This window comes from Hemitrygon akajei, chromosome 6, assembly GCF_048418815.1.
Source record: "Hemitrygon akajei chromosome 6, sHemAka1.3, whole genome shotgun sequence".
In the NCBI taxonomy this organism is placed as follows: Eukaryota; Metazoa; Chordata; class Chondrichthyes; order Myliobatiformes; family Dasyatidae; genus Hemitrygon; species Hemitrygon akajei.
In genome coordinates, this window is record NC_133129.1 from 172,639,558 (window position 1) to 172,652,350 (window position 12,793).

The following is a 12,793-nucleotide window of genomic DNA, read 5'->3' on the forward strand; positions in this document are numbered from 1 at the left end:
GATTTCCAGCATCTGCAGAATCTCTCATGCTTATTATGATTTGCAGCTTCTTGACTCTCGAACAGACCTCTTGGACAATAAGGAGCACTCTTGACTTCCCAATCTACCTCGCTAACTCTTCACATTCTATCTCATTATGATCTTGCACTTTATTGTTTACCTGCACTACACTTTTTGGGTCACTTTTGCACTTTATTCTGCATTTTGTTATTGTTTTATCTTATTACAGCTCAATGCTCTGTGAAATGATTTGACCTGTGTCAACAGTATGACGGACAATCTTTTCACTGTATCTCAGTACATATGACAATAATAAACCAATACCATTCCATCATTGAATGAATGTAATCTCTCATCCATCATATAGAAGTAATTCTAGAATTTGAGAAACAACCTCCTCTTATTGGCCTCTACCATTTATAAGTAGCACACTATATTCTGTGAAAGGAAAGGACCATTGTCCTGAGAAACCTGCTCTATCTTGCTCTGCAATTGATGATTTATTATTGATTACATCTCATGCTGAACTTTTAAAGAATTCCCAATGCATGAGCACAACAGCTGATTCTTTGAAAACAGTGCTTCATTTAATAAATTCCTATCTAGTAAGTGCCTTTGTCAGTTAATGTTGGGTTCAAGGAGGTTAGTAATCCACCCAGTACATCCTATTTAGATTTTCTCATGCTTTGCTGTCCTACAATGAACTGCCCTGGCATCCCTCCGAGCATAGTACTGATATGACTCACAGAAGAATTTGTGACCTTGATCTAGCCAGATGAAAGTTTCTTTGAGTGTTGCCTTCCAATGTGAGTCTGCCTCATACTCACAGCTATTTTCAGTGCCAGTGAGTGCAATCTCTTATTTTCAAGCAATACTAGTTATAAATTAAAGTGGATAGTTGCTTTTACCTCTGTGCAAGATGAGTGTACAGGTTCCAAATCCTAACACTAAAACTACAGGGAGTTAATCTAAAATTGGAAATAACTCATGGCAACATGACCTTGGACCGATTACTAAGAAATAAATGCCTTTAAAATGTGGCACGGTGGAATTGAGTGAACATGATGAATGTCCTTCAAAGTTCAATGTAAATTTAATATCAAACTACGTACATTGTATGTCACCATATGCTACGTTGGGATATATTTTCTTTAGGCATTCACAATACAACAAAGGAATACAACATCTTCAATGAAAACTATACACAAAGTCTAACAAACTATGTGCAAAAGAAGACAAACTGCGAAAATACAAAACAATACCGTAAATAAAAAACTGTGAACATGAATTGTAGAGTCCTTGAAAGTGAGTCCATAGGTTGTGGAATCAGTTCAGAGTTGAGGCTATCCATGCTGGTTTAGGAGCCTAATGCTTGAAGTGTAATAACTGCTCCTGAACCTGGTGGGGTGGAACGTAAAGCTCCTGTACCTCCTGCCTGATGGTATTAGTGTAAAATAGAGGGCTTTTTGCCAGCTGTGTGCATGTAGGCTGAACCCATTCATGTGGACAGCCTAGTTCCTTAAAAGGCTTTTACAACAGTTCGGACATCCACTTTATCAACCAGAAGGTACAGCTGTACCCTTTGGTGTTTTCTTGAGTTTCTAGTTGGAAAGTGGCTCTACTGGCTGAGCTGCTCACTACTCACTGATCAAGCAACTTCCCAACTACCCAGTTACAGCGAGGTGTTCCTTGGCCTGTCTACAGGCTGAGGAACACCTCTGGCAGAAATTCAGGGATATTCCAGTGCTGCACAGTGGAAGGAGACTTTCCATCGCTCCAAGTTGATCAGAGTCAAAGTAAATTCATTATCAAAGTACGTAAATGCCATCATTTACAGGAAAATAAAGTACTGTAGAATTTATGAAAAACTATAAAGAAAAGACTGACAGCCAATGTGCAAAAGAAGGCAAATAGAGCAAATGATTTAAAAAGTAGATAAATAATGCTGAGAGCACGCGTTGTAAATTCCTTGAAAAAGGTTGTGGAATCAGTTCAGAGGTGAGACTGTTCATGCTGGCCCAGGAGTGTGATGGTTGAAGGCAATGACTTCCTGAACCTGGTGGTGTAGGACCGAAGTCTCTCATTCCTCCTTCACGATGGCAGCAGTGACAGAGGAGTGCGCCACATAAGCACAATGTATGAGTGAGGAAAATGGTAGTGAAGTGTGAATAACACTTTTATAGAACTATCATTTCTTCATTCTTGATTACAGAACTGTCTTTTCTGCCGTCCTTATCCTTGAGCTGGTTGGCAGGCATTGTCCAATCAAATCTTCTGTTCAGGGTTTAATTAAAGACCTGAAACAGTGTTCGAGAGGTGAACACAGGATCAGCTGGCGGTATCTGGACCGGCAGCCAGATTTCCAAAATCACCGATACAAAGACACCAGCCCTTATCGAGCCCTTGTCTATGAGCAGCTTCAAGTTCCTGGGCCCAACGTATTGATGCAGTCACTAAGAAGGCACTCCAGCGGCTGAGCTTCATCAGGAATTTGAGGGGATTTGGTGTGTCACCGAAGACTCTAGCAAATTGAAATGGAAGGGGAGATTAGTAGCTTGGGCTGGCTGCTGATTTGTAGGGCTGTTTGCTGAGCCTGCAGCTCAGCTTGCAAACGTTCCATTACCCAGCTGAAGTGACATCATCAGTGTGCAATTGAGTGTGGTGCCTGCTCAGAGCTTGCACTTACATTGGTCCGATTCGTTGTTCTGATTGGTTGGCTCTTGTGCTGCCTGCTAGTTCCCGGCCAACCAGAGAGCTGAGTGACCTCTGCTGGCCCGTATCCCTGGTTACCGATCGTTGTGAGCATTGGTTCCTCGAGTGTCTGGGGTTCACCCCCCTCAGCTCGGGTCCTGCAGACTGGTGACTGAATGCTTGTGACCTAACCTCCGGGCTTGGAGAACAACCCTACAAACACTCTAGGAAATCTCTACCAATGTACCATGGAGAGCTTTCTGACTGTTATGAAGATTCCTATTTGCAAGATCGAAAGGTCAGCTAGCTCCATCATGGACACAAGCCTCCCTACTACTGAGGACAATTTCAAAATGCGGTGCCTCAAGATGATAACATCCATCATTAAGAAGCCTCACCATCTGGGACGTGCCCTCTTCTCACTACTATCATCAGGATGCTGATGATGTACAGTCAACGTTTCCTTCTCTTCCCCTTCCTCTCCTCCACCATCAGATTCCGAACGGCCCATGAACTCATGAACATGACTTCACTGTTCCTCTTCTGCAATATATTTTAATTTTTTTTAAAAATTCTTTTAGTCACTTTTTTATGTCTTACACTGTACTGCTGCCACAACACAACAAAGTTCACGACTTGCTTCAGTAATAATAAAACGAATCCTCACTCCGATTCTGACTGAAATTTGACCTTTATGTTGGCGACAGGAGAATTTAAGTTCAAATAAATCTGTATTTTTTTTTCTTTGCAAGCTAGTTTCAGTAACAGTATCCACAAACCCACCTGATTCGCTTCAGGAGAGAGCTTCTGCTGCAAACCCACTGGCGCGCTCACCTCTGAAGTGCCCTCAGTTCAGGAATAATTAAAATGGGCAATAAATGCTGATAATGTCAGCAATATCCACACCCTTTGTTGGAATTAATAAATAAGTAGAGATAATTTTGTGTTTGCTATTATTAATCTCTCTGATCCTATTCTAACCAGTGTTTGCATCTTAACAGTAACAATGTTTACTTCTCTCCGGTATCTATGAATGTGGCAGTTTAAGCTCAAACTAGTATCATAAACTGAATTAGATATTGTAGGTTGGATTCAATACTAGATAATGTGAAATGGGTGGTCTTTTATGTTCATTCTTAGGATGTCAGCTTTGTTAGGAAGATCAACATGTCCTTGAAATGATTGGCTTTTTAGGTTATTTGAAAGCGTTGTTAAAAATGAATTATATTGCTGTATGTCTTTGGAGTCACACATAGGCCACACTCAATAAAGACCACATATGCAGCACTGTGGGAAATCCTTCCCAATACAAACAGGCTGGTTCTTTCGTGAACAATGCTAAGATTTTAATTTCCAGATTTATTTGACTGAACTCAAATTCTCCAATGTCATGTGGAATTTGAACTTTCGCACCCTGATCTTTAGTCCCAGCCTCTGGATTGCTATTAGCAGTAAGCTAATATACTTTTGCACACAGAAAGAAAAATTTGAAAAATTCAGCATCTTGTACATCCTTATCAAAAAGTACAAGTGGTTTATGCTCAATGAACTGCTTCCCTGGTGTAATTGATTTTGTGACATTGTAGTAGGCAACATGTGCAGAATAAGTTTCCACAAACAAATATGTGATGGCACCAGATAATCTATTTTAAGAGGTGTTGCTTGTGGGATAAATTTAGGCCAGGAAAATAGCCCTTCTTTGACTGGCTCGCCTAACATCTCATGCAAAAGACAGCATCTCCAGCAGTGCTGCACTCCCTCGGTACTGCACTAAAGATTATATTGAGACAAGTCACATGTACATCGAGGCATTCAATCATAAAATGAAATGTATTGTTTGCGTCAATGAACAACATAGTCTAAATATGTGCCAGGGCAGCCCACAAATGTTGCCGTGCTTGTGGTGCCAAAATGACATGCCCACACAACTCTAACTCTAACCCATACAACTTTGGAATGCGGGAAGAAGCTGGAACAACAGGATGGATACCCACACTGTCATGAGGAGAAAGTACACTCCTCACAGGCGGTGGTGGGAATGAATCCAATGTCTATGTTCATTGGATTGCATTGAAATCCTTAAAATGAAATAAGGGAAGGCTTAATTTGATCTCGGTCAAATTTGTCATCCAATATTTAGGATGTTTGTGTTTCCAGTGATCTATCCTGCAATGCAATGGTAAAAAGTTATTATGTGTGTTATCTACTCTCTGCATAACACCCTGGTCCAGAGAAATGTTGTCTCCTTTGATGCTATACATGTATATAGTTAAATGACATTAAACTTGACTTGGCTTGGCTTAACTTGGAAGAAGGTAGTTTTGGGTGTCTGGATTCCCAGCAAAATGTGTTTGACTATTTAGAGTTAGTCTTATCGGTTGAGATGTGGTCCATTGTATATATGTAATTCTTTTAAACTGCTTGTCTACTGGGCAATTGTATTTATAGAAATTGTATTCAATCACCTGCATTAACTTTATTCTTAAAGATTTTAAAACTCAGCCTGCATTGGGTTGAGAGCGATGCTTCTATGAAATGTTCCCAAGAGTTGGTTCCACCATGTCTGTGTTTACTTGTGCTGAATAGCTCAATATAGTCAGCTTCTCCATGTGGACGATTCAAGGTCATAAAAAAGTTTTGTTTAATTATAGGATGTAGACACCGGCAATAAATTCATCATTGATTATCCATCCCTACTTTGCCATTCAAAGGTGGCACTGAGCCATCCTTTCCGAAACACAACAGACCTTATGCTGATGATGTTATCAATGCTCTGTGAGGCAGGGAATCCCCCTGTTTTGATTCAGTCACAATGAAGGAATCTCTGCAAGGTTTCCAAGACAGGTTAATGGGTGACTTGATGGGCAGTGAATAGGCGATGGTGTTCCAAGACAAACTTCTCATGTTCATCTGAATGACAGAATATCAGAACCCTCAGATCAATGGTTTAGGGTGTCATTCATTTTTTGCCCTCATTTTCACCAAGGTCATAGACTTTTCCATTGGGGAGTACAAAACAAGACTTGCAGAAGGGTGTCAGCAAGATCCCAAATCTGTGGTCAATTAGTGGATAGAAAAAACATGTGTGTTGTGTGGTCTGCCATTGTGTCAATGTCATGGGCCTTGGGTGTTGTGGCAAAGCTCTATTTTAACAGGTTGAGTTGGATACAGAGGTAGCTTAGCATCTTCCCAAAGGACCATTCCTCTTTGTTTCCTGCAGGAAGCTGCTCTATTGCTCTTCTGTCCATGCTGACCTCATTGTCAAGATCTCCTAGTCACATCTGCCTCAAATGCATTCTCAATAGCAGATTTAGTTCTTGAAAATTTTGTAGCGGGACACAGTTACTTTATAATCTCAGCAAAATAGCTCCCAGCACTGTTAACTGTAGCTGAGCAAAGCCACAGAGTTCTATGAAGTCAATACCTTCCAACCTAAAATATAGGAAGAAGTTAGATACTAGCTTCAGATTTGATAGATGAGGACCATCACCCATTCTGGTGCTCAGAATCCCTAAATCACACATTTACCTGGTTAAAATCCATAGGGCAGAACTTGTTACCAGAATGTCCTCTGGATATGGAGAAGATGTTTCCCAATGTGGAGTTGCAATCCAAGACTAGAAGACCATTAATCATCAGCTGAATAATTCAGGAGAAATTTTTAAAGTTATGGAGAAGGCAAAGCTGAATGAGAAGGAGGAATGGAAGGCTTTTCCAATAGCTTTAGTTGAAGAAGAATGGTGGAAAGAGCATAAAAGGCAGCATAAATGATTGAACCACATTCCATGCTGTATATTCGAGTTTGATCTAAAAATCCCATCTGCAGGGTTTTATCAGCAAAGAATGAGTCACATCTGACATTTATCAGTTGGAGGAATTCTGTCCTAAATCATGGTAGAAAAATCAAAAATAGAAACTGAGTGTGTCGTTTATGGGGTCTTTTATGGTCTAGAGTAGATTGTATAAGAGAAATTGAATTGAGCCTTTAAGTTTCGATGATATATGTTATGAACTCAAAGTTAATACCACCGCCCATTCACTTTATTTCAATGTGCCATTGTTCAGAAATATTTCAGGCTTTTAAAAGGTATAACTTCAGAATCATATTAAATTCAGGAGTTTTTATTAACTTCATTCAGAAAACAGAGAGGCTGATTAAAGAATCTGAGACTCTAATTTGCCAGCAGCACACTGTGAACAAAGTAACACACACAAAATGCTGGAGGATCTCAGCTGGTCAGGCAGCATCTATGGAAATGAGTAAACAGTCAACACTTTGGGCCGAGGCACTTCTTCAGTACTGGAATGGAAGGGGGAAGATGCCAGTAAAAAAAGGTAGGGGGCCAGGAAGGAGAATAGCTGGAAGACCATAAGATCCAGGAGCAGATTAGGCCATTTGGCCTATCAAGTCTGTTCTACCATTTCATCGTGAGGAAGAATTTCTTTAGCCAGAGAGTGGTGAGTCTGTGGAATTCTTTGCCACATGTGGCTACGGAAGCCAGGTCATTGGATATATTTAAGGCAGAGATTGTAAGGTTCTTGATTGGTCGGAGCATGAAGGGACATGGAGAGAAGGCAGGATATTGGGTCTGAGAGGAAAATTGGATCAGACATGACGGAATGATAGAGCAGACTTGATGGGCCAAATGGCCTAATTTTGCTCCTATATTATATGGTCTTATGGTCTTTATAATCCAGCTAGCAGACAGAATGTGGAATCTGAAATAAATAGTAATTTGTCTGAGGAAGGATACAAGCATCCCGTAAGGTAGATATAGAGAAACGCCTTTTTTGGGGAGAAGCAAAGAACAATGGCTTAATGTTTGATCCAATTTAGTTATATATTCAGGAAGTACTTTCTCATACAAAGGATAATAGGAACTCCTCCCAGCTGGACAAGGATGTTCGGATAATTGGTGCTTCCAAGGCTGAGATGGAAAGATATTTATTTGTTCGTTAAGAGTATCAAGGGACATAGAGCAAAGGCAGAAAATAGAACCTAGGAGTAACCCTTGATCCCATTGAATTGTAGAGTAGTCTCAAAGGGTTGAATAATGTACGCCAACAAGAACCAATTTAAAAAGACATGGAAAATTAAAGTTCCAATTCTCAAAATAGTGACGATTGCTATTAATGACATTATGGAAAAGGTGCTGCTTAATTAATATTTTCAACTAAACAAATAAAATATGTGGAGCTATTTAAATGGTTCTGAGAAATCCTAACCTTCAAACAGTTAAAACATGGAATGCCTGTTTGAACAATAGGTTGTTATTGCTACATTTTTCTTAGACTTAAATCAAATATATTATTTACACTTCAGCACCAGGGTCCTACAAGTTTATTGTAACCAGCAACAAATCAGTCTTTGCATTGTACCAAGCAATACATGTGACCCTATTCAAACTATTCAATGCATTCTTGCATTGTTTTCCTAGTTTTATATATAGACCATGTCGTATTCATGGGAGACTATAAAGTGACTGGCAAGAAAAATGATATACATGAGATTTCACTGAAATCACAAGATCATTTTGATAAGATTAAGAACCAAAAGCAAATCCACAAAATATCTCAGTTGTTGACTCAAAACTTCATGCCACCTTTTAAAGAAATACATTTAACACACTTTCTATATACTGATACTGTAACATAGCTTTGCCATTGCAAACCGAACCTAGAGCAAGAATAGATTCTATACATGGACACTTATTTCATTCTATGACTATTTCATCAGCAGAGTCTGTTACCTTGCTCAATAGTTTCAATGTGGCCAGCCACCTAATTGTTTAATTGGTAGAATAAGAAGATCTTCATCTGGTACAGTTGATGACAATGGCATCAACTTATTCGCACATTTGCATTCTCAAATGCACCATGCGAGTCAATGCTGGAATCATCCATTGGTCCAATCCGTCCTCTTGTGCTCTCACTGGCAATCAATTGGTCCAGGATAGTCAGGTCAACTACTTCTGCCTGACTAGAGTCATAGAGCACTACAGTATAAAATCAGGCCCTTCGACCCATTCAGTCTGTACTAAACTGTTATTCTGCCTAGTTTCACTGACCTGCACCTAGACAATAATAATTAGCAGTGACAGGGTGATTCCTGACCAGGTATGAGGGTGAACAAGGAATCTGAGTGTCATCCATATCCTAAATCCACTGTCTAAAATTTCCTTAGGCTTCTCAGTACTGGTGTGCTTTCTGTAGTGCCTTGTGGATCATTGTGAACAAATATTGGCATTGGTAATATTTGGTAATAATATACCAAATAGCATCCAAAACTTGATTGCAGACTTGTGTACACAATGATGGAATATCCATCATTGGAGTAAAGAATTCCAGAGATATATGAACATCTGTGTAAAGGAATTTCTCCAGCTTAACCCTGAATGTCTAACCCCATGTCCTTGAGAGTATCCTTATCTTGGGCCCCTTATCTAAGAGAGGATGTGCTGGCATTGGAGAGGGTCCAGGAGAGGTTTATAAGAATCATCCTGGGAATGAAAGGGTTAACATGAACTTTGTTTGATGACTCTAGGCCTGCACTCATTGGATTTTAGAAAAATGAGGGGGGAGGGGGATCTCCCTTAAACTTATCGAAAATTGAAAGGCTGAGGATGGAATGGATGGGGAGATGATGTTTCCGAAACTGGGTGCGTCTAGGTCCAGAGGGCACAGCCTCTGAATAGAGGGACGTCCATTTATACCTGAGATGAGGAAGAATGTCTTTAACTCCATGGAATTCACTGCCACAGATGGTTGTTGAGACCAAGTCATTGGGTATATTTGAACCGGAGGTTGATGGGTTCTTGATTAGTAAGGATGTTAAAGGTTACAGGGAGAAGGCTGGAGAATTGGAATGAGAAGGACAATAAATCCATCATGATGGAATGGTGAAGAAGACTTGATGGACCTGATGGCCTCATTCTGCCCTAATGTTTTGTGGTTTCATACAGTCGTTGTAGCTTCCAGTTAAAGCAAACAGCCTCTTGGATTCTCATTGCCTATATTAACTTTTGTGTGGATGCCGTTGTCCCTGTTAGAACTGTTCGCTGCTATCCCAATAATAAGCCCTGGATCACTAGTCACATCAAAGGCCTCCTAAACCAGAAGAAGAGGGCCTTTAAAGATGGTGATCGGTTGGAGCTTAAAAGAGTTCAGAAGGAACTCAGAGTACAGATAAGGGGGGCAAAGGAGCAGTACAGGAGGAAGCTAGAACAAAAGCTGCAGAAAAAAAGCATGAAGGAGGTGTGGGATGGGATGAAGATCATCACCGGATGCGGTGCAAAGCGGGGGGCGAACATAAGTGGAGATGTGGAGAAAGCGAACCAGCTGAACAACTTCTTCAACAGGTTCGACAGCTCAATCTCATCCTCACCGCAGAAATCCACACCAGGCTTACTTCCCTCACAGGAAAATAGCCACTCACAGGAGACCTTGCCCATGCCCAGGATTACGTCTGCACAGGTGGAAGGTCAACTGAGGAAGATCTGTACCAGCAAGGCGGCTGGACCGGATGGAGTTTCCCCACGATTACTGAGGGCCTGTGCGACTGAGCTGGGAGAACCACTACAGCGCATCTTCAACATGAGCCTGGAGCAGAGAAGAGTACCCAGACAGTGGAAAACATCCTGTATTGTCCCGGTACCGAAGAAACCACAACCAAAGGAGTTGAATGACTTCAGACCTGTTGCCTTGATGTCGCACGTGATGAAGACCATGGAGCGGCTGATAATACAGAATCTGAGGCCACAAACCAGGCACGCCCAGGATCCTCTTCAGTTTGCGTATAAGGAGAAGTTGGGAGTGGAGGATGCTATCAAGTATTTGCTGCACAAATCACTCTCTCAGCTAGATGGGGCCAGTTGTGCTGTGAGGATTACATTCCTTGACTTCTCTAGTGCCTTTAACACCATCCAGCCCAAGATCTTAAGGCACAAACTAACGGAGATGGGAGTAGACTCTCACATGGTGGATTGGATAGTGGACTACTTGACAGATAGACCTCAGTATGTGCGGTTGGGAGACTGTAGGTCTGACACGGTGGTCAGCAGCACAGGAGCGCCGCAGGGAACCGTACTCTCTCCGGTCTTGTTCACCCTGTACACATCAGACTTCCAATATAACTCGGAGTCCTGCCATGTGCAGAAGTTTGCTGATGACACGGCCATAGTGGGGTGTGTCAGGAATGGACAGGAGGAGGAGTATAGGAAACTGATACAGGACTTTGTGATATGGTGCAACTCAAACTACCTGCGTCTCAATATCACCAAGACCAAGGAGATGGTGGTGGACTTTAGGAGATCTAGGCCTCATATGGAGCCAGTGATCATTAATGGAGAATGTGTGGAGCAGGTAATCCTGGGAGTACAGTTAGACGAGAAGCTAGACTGGACTGCCAACACAGATGCCTTGTGCAGGAAGGCACAGAGTCGACTGTACTTCCTTAGAAGGTTGGCGTCATTCAATGTCTGTAGTGAGATGCTGAAGATGTTCTATAGGTCAGTTGTGGAGAGCGCCCTCTTCTTTGTGGTGGCGTGTTGGGGAGGAAGCATTAAGAAGAGGGACGCCTCACGTCTTAATAAACTGGTAAAGAAGGCGGGCTCTGTCGTGGGCAAAGTACTGGAGAGTTTAACATCGGTAGCTGAGCAAAGGGCGCTGAGTAGGCTACGGTCAATTATGGAAAACTCTGAACATCCTCTACATAGCACCATCCAGAGACAGAGAAGCAGTTTCAGCGACAGGTTACTATCGATGCAATGCTCCTCAGACAGGATGAAGAGGTCAATACTCCCCAATGCCATTAGGCTTTACAATTCAACCGCCAGGACTTAAGAACTTTTTAAAAGCTATTATTAATGCTTTTTGAGATAGTGATTTAGATGCATATCATATTTTTTTTTACTGAGAAGTATTGTATGTTATTAGTTTTGCTACAACAAGTGTATGGGACAATTGGAAAAAAAGTTGAATTTCCCCATGGGGATGAATAAAGTATCTATCTATCTATCTATCTATCAAAGTGCAGTAACCTGAAACAGGGAAAGATACTTCAAGTTGCAGAGATACTTCCTTCTCACGTGCAAGCGTAGGATAGGTAGAGCAAAGTATCATATTTTAGCTCCATATCTAATGCCTTGAATACTGTACCATGTGAGCGCCAAGGCTTTCTACATCTATCCATTTCTGCTACCTTGTGTGTAGAGATACAGCACTGTAACAGGCTCTTCTAGCCCAAAGAGCGTGGTTTGCACAATTACACCCATGCGACCAATTAGCCTATTAAGCCATATTTGTAATGTGGGAGGAACCCGGAGACTGTGAAAAAGCCCATGCAGTCATGGGAAGAACATTCAAACTCATTACGGACAGCGGCAGGAATTGAACCTGTGTCACTGGTGTCGTAATAAATGCTAACTGCTACGCTACTTTGCCGTACCTCTTTTTGTTGGATAATTTCTCTCGGCACAGAGTTTACATGATACACTTACTAGGTTCAAAACAGTAATATAAGGGTGCTGCAAATTGTTAAAGAATCCATCCTATCTGTTTTGCATCACTGCACGATGAACTCACTCTAAATCCTTTTTTGAAAACTATGGTAGAGCTTATGGATTAAGTCCAACAATAATAAAATATTCAATTGATACACTATGCACTAACAATATAGTTATATTTGCCTCATGCTTCATAAAACCATAAGATATGGTCACTTACCTACAGGAAAGATGTAAATAAGGTTGAAAGAGTACAGAAAAAATTTACAAAGATGTCAGGTCTGAGTTAAAAGGGAAGATTAAATAGGTCAGGACTTTATTCCTTGGAACATAGAAAATTAAGAGGAGATTTGACAGAGGTATACAAAATTATTAGGGGTATAGACAGTGTAAATGCAAGGAGGCTTTTTCCACTGAGGTTGGGTAGGGCTACAATTAGAGGTCATGGGTTAAGGGTGAAAGGCGAAAAGTTTTAAGGGAAACATGAGGGAAAACTTCTTCACGGAGTGTCATGAAAGTATGGAACGAGCTGCCAGCACAAATGGTACATGCGAGCTGAAATTCAATATTTAAGTGAAGTTTGGAAAGGTACATGGGTG